Below are 21,209 nucleotides of genomic sequence, written 5' to 3'. Positions count from 1 at the left end.
AAATGCTTTAGTTAACTTATAGTTATTGCAAATGTAACCAATTCATTTTTATGGAGTAAAAATACAATTGCCTCTACTGTTGTTTCAATTGAATATTTTGTCTGCAAAGGCTCCTCCAAATTTCTCAAGAATAAAAACTCAATAAAAAAACCCATGAGGACGGTTGATATCTGTCATCGGTGCTAGCACCACTCGTTTTAGAGTCGTTGATTTTTTTTTTCAACTCATTCCGAAAGTTGCTTCACAATGTATTTATCTTCTTTTTTACATCCTCTACAGTTGCTCCAGCTTTGCTTGATTTATATACCTCCAATAACTTCTCATATGAAGCCATTTTCTTGTTCTTCTTCATCTAATTTTCGCTTCGAACATCCCATAACTCTGGTAATCCTAGGAAAGCTGAAATAAATTCCCGAAAGAGTAGTTTCCCTCTCTGGCCAGACATTGTACCTCTTCCGATTTCTGATAATACTGACAATACTGACAGTCCAGTGAACAAACCATCATTAATTTAAGCCCCACCCACATACTGATAGCTGAAATTGGATTTCAAGGACCACCATTTTGAGGTACTGACACTAAGCCAGTATGATGGACACACCGACAGTAATAATGACAGCACAGGAAATACTGTCAGTAAAATTGATCGTCTGTTTAGCCCTTAATGGAAAGTTCAGGTCAAAGTCCAAGCACTGGGACCTATGAGGCCATTCAGCGCTGGAAAGGAAATTGAGAGTAGGTAGGCTTGAAAGAGTGAAAAAGGAGGAAAACCTCAAAGCAGTTGCACTGTGAAATAATTGTTAGGAGAGGGTGGATAGCAACATGAAAGAAAGATAATACGAATGGAGAAGAGAAATAGCAAAAAGAATGAAATGGGTTGCAGATAGGGGCCGAACGGACGATACAAAGAACCTTTAGTAATCCCTACAGTGCATCTCGTGAGGTGCACTGACGGCACTAGTATCCTTCGGGGAAAGTTTCAGTTTGGAAATGGACTAATATATATATATATATATATATATATATATATATATATATATATATATGTGTGTGTGTGTGTGTGTGTGTGTGTGTGTATGTGAATATATATATATATATATATATATATATATATATATATATATATATGAATAACTTGATCACGAAGTATATAAAACGTGATGCTATGTATAAATAAAGGTTTTTTGCCACGAAGGAAAAAATGAAAAAGCGAGATAGCCAAGTACTTTCGGTCCTGTTCGGGCCCTTTAAGTACTTGGCTATCTCGCTTTATCATTTTTTCCTTCGTGGCAAAAAACTTATATATATATATATATATATATATATATATATATATATATATATATATATATATATATATATATATATATATATATATAACTGAAGTTTGTGTTTGCACACCGAAAGTTAAATGGGGCTGCCCATGGGTCCCCCCCTCCCACTTCCTTACTCCTCCCTTTCACCAAACTGCCAACCCTTGGTCACCATCCCTACCCCTCCCCTCTCGAAATGTTCAACATTAAGTACGGCTCACGGGTGGTATATATATATATATATATATATATATATATATATATATATATATATAAACCCTATATATATGTATATATATATATATATATATATATATATATATATATATATATATATATATATATATATATATATATATATATAAACCCTCATTCCCATAATAATTCACGTAGACACTATGAAGATCACGAACCCTAGGAAAGACGCACATGTGTGTGTCCGTGAAGTCCTCCTCGTACATTCACAAGGGCATAATAGTAAAGAGAGTATAGTAAAAGCCATAGAGAGAGAGAGAGAGGGAGACGGCGGTGTATAGAGTAAGAGTAGAGAGAGAGAGAGGGAGAAAGAGAGAGAGAGAGAGGGGGGACGGTGTCAGTGGCGCCATCTCTTGAGAGCGTTGGCCACCACACAATGGTTGTTAGAGAGAGAACCGCATTGAGTCCTCCACCTTCTGCAGCCACCGTGAGACGGCCATATTGAGTATTACCGGCCCACACCTCTATTTTCCCCTGGAAGAGAACCCCGGAAGCGGCCGAGAGCTCCGTGGAGAAGTCGCATGAAGAGATAAAAGTGATTTGGGACGACTGAAGAGAGCAAGATAGCACTTAGGAATGTACTAGGTTGGTGTCAATTCTGTCCTGGTTTGGAACGAAGACTTGTTTATCTTGCTCGTGGGAAAGGCCCCAAGGGCCCCTTTTTCCCTCCTGACTGGGGTTTGAAGCCTTTCTGGGCTTGATCATTGCAGAGGTGTGGTCGTAGGATTCATATTAAAGGGTAAAAGCCATTTTCTTGTCAGTCAAAGACACGCCTTGTTGTAACTTGGGGGTGATGGCACACATCCACATGTAGCAGTGGGAGTCTCTGGGTAAACATTCCTATCGTAGATTCGTATCTATTGGTATATAAATGTCCTGTCGGTAGAGAAGTCGTTAAAACGAGCTTCATTTGTGACCTAGATCCACTCATACCCTGCCTTGGGCAATCCTATTTAGGGTGTAGGCCTGGTAACCCAATTAAGCCCGGGCCTAGTTGGCACATGTTTAAGTGTAAAGTCACTGGTTGGTTGGACTTGATCAGAGACGTGATTTGGCCCCTATGACATATTCAGAAAAATGAATAAACAAAAATTTAAGAGTAGGACCAGGCTATTGTAGGCCCCTGTATCAGGAATAGCCTGAGGTTGCTAACGTAGGCTTAGTGAAGTTGTAATGGTAGCCCAAATCGTGTATCTGAATGGGCTAATGTAGTTCTTTGGTAAACCTGATGGGTGTAACAATATGGGGTAAACAACTGAGAGGACTACCTGGGCCAATCTTGCCCGCTCGTTGACCCACCCTCCTGAAAAAGGGTAAATCTAGGGTACTTACCCGCGGCAGCCTAGACTATGGCAGCTGCGGTTTTTCTATGCAGTTTTACTTACATAAGAATTTTAAGTAATATTTATTAGGATACTGTAATTAACCCCCAGGGTCCAGTACTAAACACGGCGAAATACATTGGACAGCCCAATCCCTAGTGGATTCGTATCTGCAGTTACATTCCTTGCGGTCCGTGAGGATTGCTTATGTAGAAATACCCGAAAAAGTACTTTTAACAGATCCTGACACCTGAGATGGACACCAGTCACGAGTAATCGGTTGTGGAAGCAACACCTCAAGACTTTTACTAAATCACCTTACGTGTAGAGATTGACGCCATCGCAATGTTTGCGGAGTCACTTGTGTCCATAAACTACATTTCATGTGCTAAATCTGCACACCACTCATACCCATAGACGCTGGGACACTTTCTTCACAACAATCTTAAACAATGATGATGTTCACACTCGAGTCCAAGGAAACTCGCGATTTTTCAGGAGGAAGAAGAGGAGGAGTGTGCCTGATAATTTTGAAATAGGTACCTAGTTAAGCATTAGTTAAACATCAGTGTAAGGTTATGGATTACATAAATTTATTACGTATTCATGGTAGTCAATTTGAAAATATTTGTTGTTGAAAAAGTAACTACAGGTAGGTAGTTGTCGACTTACGACTGCAATTGGTTCCGACCAACCTGTCATAAATCGATTTGGACGTAAGTTGGCCAGTGTTAATTTACCAAAAGAATATTAGGCTAGCCTAGCCTACCCTAGGGTAATCAGCACCATCTTTACATCTAGGGTAGCCTAGCCTACACTACTCAGCATACTTTATACATCTATGGCATAATCATTATTAATTTCAGCAAATTCTCAATGTTCAGTGCACATTTGCTTATAATAATTCAATACAAAGAGAAATTGAGTAACATTTAACAAGTTGTTAGCCTCGCATATACGTACATACGATGATGTTATCATGTATGTACATATATTGTACGTATATTTATGAGTATAGTAGCCTAGCCTACAGTATACTACTGCTTATTATAAGATATAATTCAGTAATTTATTAGCCAATTTTGGATGATCAATGCATTCTGACCATGATATCACATAAAAGAAAAATTGGACTCAAAATGGGAATCGAATTCGGACTGTCCTCGGCATTACTTCCCAAATTGAGCGATGTCAGGCTGCTTTAGTTAATTAATCTTGGAATCTTTTTATTGTTCTTTAGTAGATTCTAGCATATTTCATAGTTGTTATGATTTCTTTAAATTTTTATACCATTTGTGCCGTCTTTCTACACCACATCGTGTCATAGGTTACGAACTTTTGTGAAGTTAAAGTCAAACCTGTTTCTCTACACATCATACTGTTTCTTATTGGGCACAGGCTATTGGTATGGCAGCCTTATCCCGATTGCGGTAGATATTGGTACGGCAGTGAATTGCGCATGCGTCAATTTCAGACTTCCTGCCGTACAAATAACATAGTGTGGTGTGGGTACGGCAGATTCTGTCAGTGATGCCGTATTGCGCTCTTGACTTGCTGTAGGTACGGCAGTTAGCTGTGTCCGTTTACCAGTAAAGTATTATGTGACCAGAGTTCGGCTTTTAGGCGGGACAGTCACGCTTTTTTAACAAATGCCCCCCCCCTTTTGTTTTGTAGTGCTGAAATTTTGTTTAATTTTGCCATTTCACTAGCTAGTAAATTCTATAGTCTTCTCCGACAGCTGCAATACCCATTGAAGTGAATTAAAAATATACTGTAAAGTGTATAAAGGTGGCACTTTGCAACTGCTGATGTCGGGCAGAATAAAGGGCCGAGAAAGTCATCAAAGGTACAATGGTAGTGTATATATTTATATATATGTATATATTTATATATATGAATATATTTATATAACCCTCTTTCCATCTCCTCTTCGGAGTTCTTTTCAGGGCTGATTCGATCGTTCGTGACCTATGTATATACAATTTTTGAAAGTTTGAGTCTTCATAGATGTCTATGGCTTTTTTCAGCTTGTTAGCAAAAACTAAAGTATTATTCTGCGGTTCATGCTGTTCTGTTGACATTTTTCTTGTCACTGATATTCCTGAGGCGGTAAACAAGGGTTCGCGCATGCGCAATTCACTGCCATACCAATATCTACCGCGATCGGGGTATGGCTGCCGTACCAATATCCAGTTCGTTCTTATTGCTACGTTTGTCAGGTTTGATTCAAACACTGCTTGCTACAGTAGAATTGATTTATTGTGGAAAACATACAAAAATATAAAATACAGATGCAAAAAAAAACATACGTATGTACATACAAGAATACAATTGAAAACTAGTAACAAAAATACAATTGAAAACTAGTACATCAAATCAAAAATTTATTGACTGCTGGCATCACTGGTGCTTGACTGTGGGTTGTCGACATCATCAGCTGGGGCAACGCTTGGTGTGGCTGGAGGAGTTGTTCGTTTTAAAAACATGGTTAGCTTGGATCTTTTTTTCATCTTAAATTTCACGATATGGACGAAACACGTCGTGTACCATCCGTTCAATCTTCGCAAACCTTTCAATGTTTGGGTCCATTTCTTCGAAATGTCCCCCTGATCCCAACTCCTTGACGAGGTGGGGGGCTTAGGGATACCATGCAAAGAAGAGTAATGCCCCTTTACGTGCCTACTCTCTCTGCTGTGGATCCAACTGAACATTGGGACCTTTAACTCCTTTACTCCTCCTCCTTATAAATTTTCCCCTTTCCCTTCTTCTTCTTTCGTTGACGACCCTGGCATGGTTTTGGACATTGAATTGACAGCTCTTTTAACTTGATGGAGGGTGGAGTTGGATGGCATGCCTCTCCACCCGTAAAACTAGAGTACCTGACGTGGTTGAGCGAGGGAAATTTTTAAGTCAAGCCATGCCCACAGTGCTGGGTCCGATCTCATGGGACTGACGACCCTTAAGGCACTGTGGGTATGGCGTATATCCAGGTGAGGGACCCAGGGCAGTTACCAGTGTGTGTGTAACGGCATTGCCCCTCCCCCGGTTGGGCCTCCTTGGTGAGAGGGACCTCATCCTGGATGAAATTTTTTTAATACTATATATGGAGAATAAAATTAACCTCACAACGACTTATGGCATGGCAATGGACTGTTCTCAGGATAACTCAAATAATGAAAATCAGAGTGGTATTAAGACATTATTACCATACAATAAACCCAAAAGAAATAGATATCGCCAGGACCCAACCTTGATTCACTTTGATTCTCTCTTTTGGGAGTCAAACTGGTCAAGGTTTTTGAACTTAGAAGCTGACAAAGATATATCTTTATTAAAATTAGAAAATTACCTATTGAATCGATGCCCATCGCAAGAGATGAGCATAAGACAAATTAAAAAAAGGGAATGGTTGGTTGAAACAACAACCAAAAACCAATCGGAAAATTATCAATGTATAAAAAATATAGATAACATAAATATAAAGGTTACAAGGCATGATACAATGAACAGTGTGCAAGGCACAGTAGTAGTACCAAATCTTGAGGATGAAACATTAGATAGATTAATGCTTTTAGATTCATTAAGAAAAGGTACAATAATGTTGAAGACTGCGAAGTATATGAGGTCCCAAGCAGGAAAGACAAAAGTCAAACTATCAAAATAGCCAAGATAAAGTTCAGTGGCCAAACCTTACCCTTAAAAATTAAAATGCTAGGATTAAATAGGGAACTAAGACCTTATGTTCCTAAACCTATGCAATGCAAGAACTGTTGCAAATATGTCATACAGCAATTAAGTGCAGGAATATTTATAGATGTGCCTTTTGCAGCTCGCAGGACCATAAAACACGCTGGGACTGTGGCCAACCCAAATGCGTAAATTGTGGATTAGAACATCATGCCAGATCTAAATTGTGTGCGTTCTATATCTACAATACAGAACTTAAATTACTACAAGAACGAACTGGAATGACGATAAGAGAAGCAAAGTTAGAACTGAAAGTGAGAGGATTAAATGACCCAGCTAAGAAATTTAGGTATGCAGACACCTCAAAGTCAAGCAATACCAGAACTGAGACAAATGATAATAATAGAAATAAAGAAATACCACCACAAAAAATACAAGATGAAAAGAACTCTTCAAACATACATAATATTACGACTGTGGAAAATCGATTTAGCTCTTTATCGGAAATTGAAATAGATAATGACATAGAGGAAAACAAAGAAGAATTAAAATCACAAGAATGTGAAAAAACCGATAATACTACTCGAAAGAGGCAACTGGATAAGACCCCACCTAATTCCACCAAACAAGTCTGTAAAAAGATAAATAACCCACCAATCTCGCCGAAAGCTAAAGTTCAGAAACAAAACACTAATATTCCACTGTCTCCCATAGTAACAATAGTACCTCTAGGAACCGAATCACAAAATTCAGATGAAATGGAAAACCAAAATACAGGTCACTACAGTGAAAACGAAGAAATTCACCCATCACCAATTATAGGCGCCACAGGAAAAAACAAGGAAAAACAACAAACTGAGAAACATGAAGATACATGCGGCTGCAGTAAATGCTTTATAGCAATGTGCCACAAAAATAAGACTATAACTAAAGACAGCCTAACCAACACCATAAGAAATTTCATGAGGAATAGGAGTAAGGAAAAAACAAACATCAAATCTCATGAAGAAGGTTGTATGTGTATTGAACACTTAGAATATTACAAAGAGAAACACATCAGTGTTGTAGATAATATTCTAAAGAAAATCAAAATGGAAAAATCAAATCAAGATAGTAAAAAAGTAACAGTTAACGAAAGTAAGATTCAAACTACAACAAAAAATGAATCAAGACCTACAAAAATACAAATTAACTTATAAAAAATTTTAAGAAAATATCAGCTTTAATAATCTAGGGTAATTTGACCACTTATATTACACCATTCAATCGTTATATAATTCAATGGAATATAAATGGATTATTAACGAGAATGCACTTAGGGGAAGTCCAACGACTTATTAGCGAACATGAACCAATGATTATATGTATACAACACATAGGAAAACGAGTTCCAAAATAGGTAAATATCTATTAGCTACAACATCACAGGAAAATGAAAATAATTTAGGAACAGCAATATATGTCCATAATAAAATTATATACGACAAATTAGATATAGATTACACTGAATTGCAAATTTCAGCAATAACAGTGAAAATAAAAAATATGTGCTTGATATAATTAACTTATACAATCAGCCTAATAAAGTATGTATTAAACAAATTACAGAAAATAATAAAAGAGTTTAAGAATCCAATATTAATTGTAGGAGATTTCAATGCGCATAACTCAATATGGGACTATAACAACATTACTCCAGATAAAGATGGAGCAAAAATAGAAAACTTAATGAACGCTAATAATCTTTTGTTGTCTGAATGACAGCGAAGTAAATACATATTATTCCAGAACCCATGGAAACATTTTCCACAGTAGATGTCACCCTTTGTTCAACAAATATAGTTGACAGACTAGATTGGAATATATGTGATGACTCCTACTCAAGTGACCATTTTCCCATAATAATATCCTTATTAAATAATGAACCAAAACCATATTCTCCACATTACAACATGCAAAAAGCAGATTGGGACATTTTTTACTTTCATACCGATATAATACCGCCCTATGATTATTTGAGAAATCACAATGAGACGAACGATTTCATTGTGTCCTTCATTAAAAAGGCAGCAGACAAAGCTATTCCTCATTCAAAACCCCATAATAAAAAACTTAAAGTCCCCTGGTGGTCAGATGATCTAACTGAATTAGTACGAGAAAAACACTCTCTAGCAAGAAGGTTAGATACTCTAAACAGAAGATTCAATAAAGTAATAAATCAAAACCATTCACAGAAGAAAATATATTAAAAATGAGCAATTTTTACTATTAGAAATAGATGTATTAAAACCTTTATATAATAAAATATCAGCCAAATTTAGAAAAGAAGTAATAAAGGTAAAATAATATCTTTGGAGGTCCTATGTGTCAGAAATAACAAGCGAAACATCCATTCAAAAAGTATGGGAAAAATTCAGAAAAATAAATGGAACAAACATTAGACCACCCAGACAAGCTATATTAGATAATGGAAATAAACTTTTAGATCCCTACGAAATAAGTAACATACTTGGGGCAAGTTTTGCCAAAATAAGTAGTGACGAAAATCTAGACAAACATTTTAAAAAAGTAAAAAACAAAGCAGAGTCTATTATACTTAATTTTGAGACAAAGGAAGATATATATTATAATAAAAAGTTCAATATGGAAGAGTTAGAATATGCTCTCTTGAACAGTAATAAATCTGCCCCTGGAGGAGATGATGTTTGCTTTGAGATGATTTGCCACCTAGCACCTTTGGCAAAATCATACTTATTAAAATTTTACAATCATTTATGGCTCCAAAATTTGTTTCCGGACAAATGGCGAAATGCAATAATAATTCCTATACCCAAACCAGGAAAAGATGCTAGTAATGTGAATAATTATAGACCTATCTCATTAACAAGTTGTATATGCAAGTTATTGGAGAAAATGGTAAATGCACGACTTACATGGCACATTCGTGAAAATAAAATTTTAAGTCCTACACAGTTTGGTTCACAACGTAATAGGTCTACATTAGATTCTCTGTGTAGTTTGGAAGACCATATACGTAGAGGATTTGAAAGAAAACAAAGTACAATAGCTGTCTTTTTTGACATTCAAAAGGCATACGACACTACATGGAGGTATGCAATATTAAAATCTTTACATAATAACAACATCCGAGGCCATCTTCCTAAATTTATTGAAAACTTTATGACTGACCGCACTTTTCAGGTGAGAATAGATCATGTTTTTTCCAAAATATTTCCACTTGAAAATGGAGTACCACAAGGTAGCGTCCTTAGTGGTACTTTGTTCACATTGGCAATTAACAACATCAGTAACATGCTACCGTTGGAATTAAGAGTAATTTGTATATGGATGATTTTGCAATATATTACACAGCATCACGCATAAAACATGCAGAAAGAATTATTAATAAAACTATATAAAAATAGATGAATGGGCCTCATCAGTAGGATTTAGATTTTCCATAGAAAAAACCCAAGCAGTCATTTTTATAAAAGTAAAATTTGGAAAAAAGGTGAAGAAGCAGAATTAAAAATGAGAAACCATAATATACCAATTAGCCAAACTGCAAAATTTTTAGGTTTAATATTTGATGCACACCTCAACTGGAAAGCACATATAACTTACATAAAATCGAAATGCAAAAAAGCATTAAACCTAATTAAAAAACTTTTCTCACACAAATTGGGGAGCTGATAGACATACTCTTACTATACTATATAAAGCAACAGTGCTATCAATCATTGATTATGGAAGTGAAATATATGGGTCAGCTTCAGAAGCAGCACTAAAAATATTAGACCCAATTCACAACGAAGGCCTAAGAATATGCACAGGAGCATTTAGATCCTCACCAGTCTCCTCTGTGCAAGTTGAATGTGGCGAACTGCCACTATCCCTCCATAGAGAATTCATAACCATGAAAAGTGCATTAAGAATCAAGACAAGTAATTCACCAACAAAAAGTCTATTTGAGCTAAGGGATGTCTTTATAAACAATCATTCACCACCTTTCCCAATTAGAGCTAATAGACTGTTTGAGTCATTGAATATAAATATACAAGTACCTCCAATAGTTACCACCCCATTGAACTATGATTAAAGTAAAGACTTGCACTCTCTTAAAATATTTATCAAAAAGTTCCGTATATACCCCAGAACACAATAAACAAAAAACCATAGAACATATAAGACAAAAAAAGTTCACATTATGCAATGGGTCTAAATCGCAACATGGAGTAGGATATGCAGCTATATCGCAGAACAAAACATATCAATTTTCTCTACCCATGCCTCATGCCTCAGTCTTCACAGCAGTTGTGTGCAATTAGAGTAGCTATCAAAATTATAAAGCAAACATCATTCAGTAATTTTGTGATTTTTAGTGACTCGAGAAGTGCCATAGAAGCTCTTCAGAATTACAATTCAAAAATAATATTGTACAGCAAATTCAATTTGAACTCCACAAATTATATAAAAATGAAAAAAATATTGAAATATGTTGGATCCCTGCTCATGTGGGGATAAGAGGAAATGAAGAGGCTGATAAAGCAGCTAAGAAGCTGTCCAAATGATAAAAGCAAATGTAAACATCCCCACCAGTGATTATATAAGTTATATAAAAACAATAATTGTAAATAAATGGCAAAACGTATGGGCTGAAGAGCCTGAAAATATAATAAATTAAAACAAATAAAACAGGATGTTAACAAATGGAGTTCAGCATATCAAAGCGAGAGACATGCTCAAGTAATCCTGACACGCCTCCGTATAGGCCACACTCGTCTGACACACGGGCACTTGATGAGCAACCCACGCGACCCTGCTCCCGAGTGTTCAGAGTGCAAGGAGTTGGTAACAGTCAGACATGTCTTGTGCGAGTGTCCAAAGTATTGACCAGCAGAGACTGTCAACTTTTGGAAATAAATCAATAAAGAAATTTTGACAGAATCGTTTTACATTTTCAGTAGTTCCAATTTTGACTTTTCTGAGGAACTGCAATTTAATTGATAAAATATAAGTTTTTTTTTAGTGAATTTTAAAACAAAATTTCTAAAATTTAAAACTTAATTCCGAATTTTAATATACTGTTTTAGTATGTATGTAAGGGAACATGAGTAAATGTATTTATTGTGTGTGTGTTCTAGTATGAAAGCGTTTGCCTTTGTGCAATTTTTTTTATTTATCCTGAATGACCAATTTGGTCCCAGTTCTGACCTAAGGGCTAGAACTGGCATTTTATCTAATCCTTCGGGCCAGCCCTAGGAGAGCTGAAAATCAGCTCAGTGGTCTGGTAAAACTACTTTTATAATAATAATAATCTTCGAAATGTGCAAGGGCTAAACCTGATAATCCCTTAGTGGTGAATTTCCTTTCTGGCAACTCTTCTTCCTTTTCTGCTTCTCTTCTTGCTTCTTCTGCCACTCTTTCTTCTTCCAATTCCATCAGCTCTTTATTTGCAAGTTCTTGGGAATCTTGGTCTAACAACTCCTCAATATCTCCATTTCACACTCCAAGGAAAGATTTTTCGTCAGTTTCACTATTTTTTCCCGTATCAATTCTAGTTCTGGTTCACTCTCAAATCCAGGAAAAGTATTCACATAACATTTAACGCACTTTTTCCAAATGCCATTCATACACTTCTCCATCACAGCTTCCCAGGCGGCAGACAGATTCTTAATACACTGAAGAATATTATACTCTTTCCAAAATTCTCGCAGGGTTAGGTCTGGGTCGGCAGAACTTGCAGATATGGCTTGGGCGAAAGTGGTTCGGAGATAGTTTGCCTTAAATGCAGCAGTCGAACCTTGGTCCATAGGTTGAAGAATTGGAGTGGTGTTTGGTGGCAAAAAAATCACTTTCACGTCGGGATTGATATCATCTAAGTGAGGTGGATGTCCAGGTGCATTATCCAGCAGCAGTAAAATCTTGAAAGGAATATATTTCTCAAAACAGACAGTATTCATGCACTTGAGGAATGAAACAGTTAAGGAACCAGTCTTCAAAAAGTGGCCGAGTCATCCATGCCTTACGGTTATAGCGAAAGTAAACAGGCAAAGTTGCATTAATCTTTGAGTTTCATACATTCAACTTCCCTGGCAGATATATACTTGGCTATAGACTCCGTCGTCCCCGACAGAAATTCGAATTTTGCGGCACACGCTACAGGTAGGTAGGTCAGTTGATCTACCGCCCCGCTGCTGGGTGGCAGGAATAGGAACCATTACCTTCTAGAACCAGATTTTCTCTGTCGGTTGGAATGTAAACATACGTTTGCGGTTCCTCCTGACTTGATTTTCGTGTTTCATCGGCATCGATCTTCTGGGCTATCTTTTGCAGGGAAGTACTGGGTCTTTGGTTCGGCATACGCTTTTATTAACTTTTTAATGAATTTCGCTTCGAAATTTCGAAGAAAATATTAAGTGAAACTACCGAATTTGTCGGTAGACACTCACATAGTTTGCAAGAAAGGGAATTATTAATATTGATTCATTATTACATGTAATAAAGGTTACAACTTTATTGAGGAAATATTAAACTCTAATTTCCTACTTTAGGAAGTCAGAAAAGCATATAACTAGATACGCTTTCTTTAGAAGCTTTGATAGCGTTTTTGCTAATGAGCAGTTAGAGTATTAGCAGTACTAGTAGTTGTTGCATCCTCATCACCTTCTTACTCCACAGAAACTACAAATTTATGTATGCAATTTGAAGATAATGGATGTAGCTCAAAATGCGAGCTCTTAAAAGGTAAGAAGTGAATATAGTGTTCCCCATTGCAGTGGAGGGTGTGTCTGATCGGCTCTGTCTCGCTCCCAGGTCTAGACCTCTTCCAAACTCACAAGCCCAGAGGAGAAGGAATATCGAAAGCCGCACGGAGGTTTCAGAGAATCCCCACCGATCAGGCGTCCCCTCGGCAGGTTCTGTAGAACGTCCCAGACTGCCAAGTTCGCCATTGGAAAGGCGTCCTAAAATAGTGGAGGGTGCGTTCCGATCGGCTCTGTCTCGCTCTCAGGCCTAGACCTCTTCCAAGCTCACAAGCCCAGAGGAGAAGGAATGTCGAAAGCTGTAAGGAGGTTTCAGAGAATCCCCACCGGTCGGGCGTCCCCTCAGCAGGATCTGTAGTAGCGTCCCAGACTGCCAAGGATAGCTGTTGGAAAGGCATCCTAAAACAGTGTTTTTCGTCATCCGAGTCTTCATCGAAAGGAAAATAGGGTGGAGTTCTGACAAGCTGTCGAGACCTTCTAAAAGGATCGTGGAAATCGCCAGCTTTGTGGAAATTTTCTAGCCCGGAAAAGGCCGGAGAAATATCCCCTGAGAAGAAGACGACGCTACGAAGATCCTAGGAGAAAGGCAACAGTAGATATCTTCGTTGATGGAAGTTTTGAAGAAGGATCCTCCCAGGAGAAAGGATCACTTCCTTCCCGTTAAGAATTCTTGTCCGATTGAAGTCATTGACAGCTCGGATGAGGCGGCCAGGCGCAAATCGCCGACAAGGCGAGAGGATTCTAAAGAGGTGCCTGAAATGAGGCACAAAGCGCCTGAAACGAGGCTCCAAAGCGTCTGAAGCGCCTCAAACCAGGCGCGAAGCACCTGAACTGAGGCGCAAAGCGCCTGAAACGAGGCGCAAAGCGCCTGAAGCTATAAACCAGGATCTTCATGGAGATGGAGTTAGAGGCGGACCGAGAGGCTCCTCTTTGGGGAATTTTAGGAGGAATGCCTGATTCTGCGAAAGGTGAAAGACATTCGAGGCCTTCTCCTGATAAGGACGGGAGTTGTCGCACAGGTGGCCGTCGCCCTTCTCAGGATAGTCTTAATGCAAGTAGTAAAGGCAAGAGCAAGATCGGCTTTTTTCTTGGCAGGGACTCAAGATGTCGCACAGGCGGCCATAGCCCTTGTCAGGTTAGAGTCGGTACTGCTAAAAGCTCTTCACCTTACGAAAGGAGGCGCCCTCCTCCGGTTGCTCATTCTTCTCCCAACTTGATGGACAGGAAATGGAAGATAGATCGGAATTGGAAGCCAATAATGGGGGCAGGTCCTCTCAGTTATAAGACCTTAGCGACCTTTTTTTATTGAAAAAAAGATTAGTTCATTACTAATAAGACGATATTAAAATCTTCCCCCTTCTAAAATAATGCAACCAACCATTTACAGAAAGAGTGGCAATCGTTTGCAAATTAAACAAGATTCGTACGAGCTCTCATTCATTGATTAGAGGCTCTTCCAGATAATAGAGGCGTAGAATACGGCCTTATATCCAAGAGAATAAAAATTTGAGGGATTCTCTTCGATCCTAGGGTTTTCATTGCGATCTCTTTCGACTAATACTAATTCGTGTTTATTGACGAAAAGAACGAAGAGGGCAAGATTTCCATTCTCTCTCTGCATCAGGAAAGGAAAAGAATGTAGTAAGAAGATTTTAGTGTATAACGACTACTGAAGGACAAGTCATATACGCATAACATAGTTTGCCTTGGTGGTTCGCTACGGAATTATCTATATCCTTACAGGCAATTTCCTAGTAGGAATTCGCTTTATAAAAGTTTGTTACGACAATACCTAGTCAAGCTTTGGTATTTAACAAAGTTTATTTGGCTTAAATACACATTATTGAGAGCTTCCTTACGCTCGAGAATAATTTTATTATATTCCTTCATTGAATGGAGTAACTGGCAACTCAGGAAGAAGGCAGTGATGCAGCGAAGGAGGCGGCTGTAATTGTAAGCCAATACAGTACCATCCAGTTCTCGGTCATGAGCGGTTGGTTACATCTCTCTCTCCTACGGGATCGAATGGTTAACCTTATATTCCCCCTACAATCATGGACTTAGCCTTGATTTGAGGGGATTTATAGGCAAACATGAATAACATGGTATTCGTTTTGCTAAGGAGTTTTCAATAAAAAGATCACTTATAACCTTGCGGTAATGTTTACCGCAATGTATCAGGATTATATGAATGAGACTACAAAGGAATTTAAAACAGTAGAGCTATACATATTAATTGATGCTCTCATGCTTACAGAAGCAAAATATTGGACTTGCTAACTTTTTGATATAACGAGTTATTAATCGAAGGGTTCAGTAGCCCCTCTGACAGCAGGCTCAGTAACGGCACGGTTAGTTCCTGATTTCGTTCCCCGTCTATCTTGAAGGGGGGGGGGGGGGGGGGGGGGGGGGGGGGGCTCGATCCCAAGGGAGGGACGAAAGGACTTAAATCAATTAAGCCATTTCCACAGCTCTCTCATATTTCAAGAAGTATTGAGAATCTCTCTTTTTCACCTCTTTTCGCGTTAACAAGAGAGAATCTGTTCGGAACACAGACACAGAACGTAAAGATCCTTAAGAGGTTCATTGCACGTCCGTGAGAACCTTCTCGATCGACAATATAACTATTGACTTATATCTAATCTTAGTTGGAAAGAGAGTTGTGGAAACCTGCGAGATGTCTTCGTCATAGATCTCTTCGCAAGATGGAAGACGAACATGCTGCTTCTACTATACTGCTTCCTTATTCTCGAACCAAGAAAGGTAGCAATATAGGCCATTTTTTAGTTTAAAAGGGGAATAAACTATAGTCTTTTTTCCCCTAGATTATACATTCTTAATGGATATTAAGATAAATGGGCGTCAAAGGAAGAGAGAATGATACTTTATGCCTCATTTTGGTCTTAGAGAGATTGGATTCAAAGAGGTCACATTCTTCTCACAGCATGTTTTAGAAGTCTGTTCCAAGAAAGTTTGGATTTTCGATCATCATCTGTTATAAATAGACCTTAACAACCTCTCCACTCTGAGTCTGTCTGCGTGCAGACTGACCAGAAGTGGACATGAATGAGAGGATTTTTCAAGGTGAATGACATTAGTCATGGCCAGGACATAGAATTGCTGCAGAGCGTGTTTGATGGAAGAGGAAACTGTCCTCTTCCGATACCTCTGTGAACCACATATAGGTTTTTTCTTCCTTTTCAGAGGGAAGAATCACCTTTGTATATATCTGCTATCAAAGAGCGCAGTAAAAGGCTATACTCTGTCTATACAAGGAGAATTAGAGATAGCAGAGGATTAAGATCTTCGCGATCTTATACGATACCTCAATACGACAAGAGTAGGATATCATGTACTTCGAATGGGATCTTTTGTGGCCTCAGATTCCGTTTTCCGACAAGATGGAACTGCTCCTCATCAAACTTCTTTGAGAAATTTTATGAGGGAATTCTTTGTTTTCTCTTGGCCCTAAACTACCAAGAAGACAAGTGATGTTTTTGTGCATTGGAATCTCGCATCAGATTCAATGGAGACTCGGCAATGGGTTCTTGCCAGCATAGTATGTCTGGCAAAAGAACTAAAACCCTCTATTCCTGACTCAACGCATTCAAATAGAAGTTTCATTGCCCAGGCAGGGTACTTACGTTTTCACCTACATAAGAAGAATGGTTTAAACGTTTTGCCTACAAAGTCTTTGGGATGCGATGAGGGCTCGAAATGCTTCCCAGAAGGTATTCAGAGAGATACAATGAAGAGCTAGAAATCAGGAGTCCTCCCAATTTCAGCTCGGAGTCTCCTTCGACTTCCAAGCCCCTTCCCTTCCTTCGGACAAGGATAGGGAAGATTCTGCAACGAGGAACTTCATCGACAAGTAAGAAGAGATCTCGTTAGCAACGGAAGAATTCAAGAAGGATCCTCCTCGGAGGAAGACTCTTATCTCTTGTTACTGTTAGATGTCCTATCGTCTAATGGATGTAGTTTACCACAATCACCTCCCCTGGCGGAGAGGCCTGAAGCTCAAAGTGGAAGAATTTCTTCCACCCTTCTCCAATCTCCTGATAAATTATTGTGGAGGTTCAGGACTTTCGGACAATGTAGCGCCAACCAGGAGCCAAATGCCAAAACAGGCGTAAAAAACGCCAGAGTCAGACAGTTTCAAGGAACACTGTCATTGTCTGATGAAGAGAAAGAGGGGGCCTCCAACCTAGCGCAGATGCACTAGAGGAGAACAAATCGGACAGGTAAGAGTGTCTGATGTGGACATCACCAGACATCCTCGAAACTCTACCAAGCTCGAAGCTCCAGTAAGTGGAGAAGAGTCAGCCAGGCGCCAAGCACCAAATAGTGCCAGTCTGGAGCCAGGCGCGAAGCTACTTCCAGGACTAGGTGCCAACCAAGTGTCAGGCGCCAGGCAGGAGCCAGGCGCCAAATAGTACCAAGCGTCAGGCGCCAGGCAGGCGCGAGGCTCCAGCCAGACGCCAGCCAGGCTCTAGGCTTCATCCACAAGAGATCCATTTCAAAGAAAGCCTTGGTCTTCCTTGAAACAAGTGTGATCGCTAAAGCACTCCATGGGTAACTTGATGATTCCTTCAAACAGCTGAGAATTAAAAGCGCATGAAGTGCGAGCTTTTATGAATTCTTGTTCTTTCCATAACAATATGTCATCAGGACATATTAGCTGTCACTTTCGGGAGATGCAACTCTGTGTTGACTTCCCATTACACGAAGGAGGTCAAGTTGACCTACGAGAGATCCTTCTCTCTTGGTTATACGTGTCTAAGGATACGTTGCTGGGATAGGGAGCCGACACTGATCCTTAACTAAGTGAGTTAATTTTATTTTAATATAGTATTTTTTTACTTTGGGTTGTTTGAAAGGAGTTTGGGGATAACTTTTTTCAAACTAAGCACAAACCCTCGTGTTAGGATCAGGTGATCGGGATCGGTGTTGTGCTCCTTAATTATGCCACTAGGCATAGGTATATTGTCGTGTAAGTGGATAAGACCCCAGTGACAATTGCCATCAGGTTCTGTCGAATAAGGTGATAAGACCCCATTGACAGTCCTTACAAGAGCTTTCAACCATAGGTCACATCCTCGCTGAGGCTCTTGAGACGAAGCAGGCTCCTAGCAATAGCTAGGAAGTCAACCCTTCGTCTAAACACATAGGAACCAAGGTTTTATTTATTTATGACCTACAACGTATGTCTAATCAGTAAATAGCTGTCTCTTACCCTCCGCCAAAGGTGCCAATCAGCTAAGTATATATTTGCCAGGGAAGTTGAATGTATGAAAATGATATTGTTATTGTACAATAAAGTTTCATACATACTTACCTGGCAGATATATACGATAAATGGCCCACCCAGCCTCCCCTCAGGAGACAGGTGGAAGAGAAAATCTGGTTCTAGAAGGTAATGGTTCCTATTCCTGCCACCCAGCGGCGGGGCGGTAGATCACCTGACCTACCTACCTGTAGCGTGTGCCGTGAAATTCGAATTTCTGTCGGGGACGACGGAGTCTATAGCTAAGTATATATCTGCCAGGTAAGTATGTATGAAATTTTATTGTACAATAACAATATCATGTTATATTATTAATATAATTTCAAAGTGTAGATCAAGTCATCTGTGTGTATGGGCAATACCCAAGCGGACTGGAGTGCGCGCTAATCCCAGCAGGACAAACCCGCTTATGTGTATGGCCATTCTTAACAGAGGCCCTATTAAGTGCTGAAAATTGTAGATTTTTTGTTATCAGTGCTCTGCCTTATTAAGCCATCAGAATGGACACAACACTCCTCCCCCATCTGAAAACAGGGGACTTCCTGTACCATTGTGGCATTGCCCCTCCCATTCCTACTACTCCAGTTTTTCTAATCTGTCTTACTAAGTTAGGCCATGTTATTTGATTTAAGCCAGGACCAATTCATTTCCCTTTCAGAGTTTTCATTTGTTCTGGTCATTATTAGAATTAAGTGTGAGTGGGTGGTTTTCATGATCACATCATGAGGAGGACTATAACTTTTGAATTGATCTGGTTCTTCTTGTAGTCTACCTTGTCTGAGATTCATTCTGGTAATAATCCATGTTTGTGGTAACCCTCCTTGGAAAGCTTGTTTTGAGAAAGGATATCACAGAAGGGATGTTCCGCTCTCCGTAGTTTTCAGGTACCTCCGCTACGTGTGGGTAAATTTCTTTTAGAACTTGATTCTTGAATTCTCCAGTAGTCTGGTGGGTCAGCTGTGGTATAATTAGTGAGCATTCAGGTTCAAGTATAGAAGAGTGCTAGTTTTGCTTCGCTTAGACTTTCAGGAAACTATCAAGGTTTTTTTTAGGACGGTATAGATTGGATTCTGAGAAGGAAGAAGTACACTAACAAGTGCTGCATCCCTGTTGTAATTTTGGTAGATTTGTTTTTGTTTCTTTTCTACTCTTAGGATTCACAGGTGATGGTGATCTGGTGTGGTTAAGAGATTTTCTTTTTCATTAATAAATCCATCTGGAGTTATCTTATCTTCCTGGCTTTTCAAATCATGTTTTGGGTACTGAAGGAATTTTGAAGAACTAAGAATCATATAAGACCTTTATAGTGACTGTTACTTTATTCACCGAGGTGCAGATTGGTATGACAAATGCTAAACCATAAAGGGTTGGTCCACAAAGTTTGGATCTGTAAGGAAACCAGTTCTTTTATTTTTAACAAGACTTACACTGTCCCAGATTCCTTGGTAATAGGTAGGGAATTAATGCTTTTGCAATCTTGGTGAGTGATAGAGCTTTAGTAAATATGTTGTCTTCCAAAGGGAACATGGCACTGGTCTTTCATACTCCTTAACACCGTGAACCAGGGCTGGCCAGACTTTTGGACTCTGAAATCTAATCTAAAGACTGAAACTCTTTTATGGTCTACCATACTACATAATCACATTATGGGGGGTAAAAAATTTCTAGTAGCGCCATAGTACGATAAAATAAGAGTACAATTGCCTCACTATATTTATATATGCGTGTGTTTTTATTTGTGTATACAGTGGACTCTCACATTCACAGATTTCTCTCTGGAAAATTTCCCCATGTTATTTGCGTAAAATTCGCCTATTCGCGGTATTTTTCTATGAGAAATATCCACAAATTCCTTTTTTTTTTTTTTTTTTTTTTTTTTTATCAATTTCATCATAAAATGCACCTTTCGTAATAAAACTATTAAAAAAAAAACGGGTATAAAAATTTTTAGTGGGTTTTTCTTGAGTTTTAAGTAACAAAAGAGAAGTTTTAAAGCATTTTTATAGGGGTTTCAACTATTCTCGGCTTCTAACTATTCACGGGGGGGCTTCTGGTATGCATCCCCTGTGAATATGGGGGGGACCACTGTATAGGATTGTGGGGGACGGCGATTGACCATACAAGTGGCCACAACCGACTTGGCCACCTCTCCCCCGAACAAACAATCGTCCTCAACTACAGTAATGCTTAGAAGAGAAGGGTATCTCTCAACTTTTTAGAATCTTCTTTGATTCTTGTACAAGACACTCCTCTCAGCAGTGTTACATGATGTACAAAATGCACATACACTCCTGTACTGTTTATGGCCCTCTCAGAGAGCATTCACAGTATCCTTGGCTTCTTGTTTTCCCTGGAATGGACATAAGATTGATATTCTCACAGCATCCCTTAAGATCTTGCCCAAACTTCCAATTATACAGGTGTATTCCAAATATGTCTGTTCTTTCTGATAAGGAAGCTTTCACCAGCTTGATCAGCTGGCCTCTTTAGCCATAATAATGAACCCCTTGATACAACAGTGTTGTTCTTAACTCCTAGCCTCCTAGAAGCCTCAGTGAGCTTCATGCCTTATTTGGAAATGTGA

At 38.8% G+C, this 21,209-nt stretch overlaps 1 protein-coding gene across 2 annotated transcripts in view; it reads left to right on the top strand.

The window, feature by feature from the left end:
- Positions 1–1,925: 1,925 nt before the first annotated feature.
- The window catches only part of LOC135221973 (casein kinase II subunit alpha), a 51,654-nt gene continuing 32,370 nt past the window's right edge, over positions 1,926–21,209 (top strand). The window contains exon 1 of one of the 2 annotated variants that reach the window (XM_064260056.1): positions 1,926–2,153. The gene's annotated coding sequence lies outside the window, so the exon portion shown is untranslated. The remainder of the gene's footprint in view (positions 2,154–21,209) is intronic. The other variant, XM_064260057.1, reaches the window with a different exon arrangement.

Source organism: Macrobrachium nipponense, chromosome 3 (assembly GCF_015104395.2).
Source record: "Macrobrachium nipponense isolate FS-2020 chromosome 3, ASM1510439v2, whole genome shotgun sequence".
Taxonomy (NCBI): Eukaryota; Metazoa; Arthropoda; class Malacostraca; order Decapoda; family Palaemonidae; genus Macrobrachium; species Macrobrachium nipponense.
Note: the sequence above shows the minus strand (reverse complement) of the source record. Positions and strands in the feature narration are given on the sequence as shown.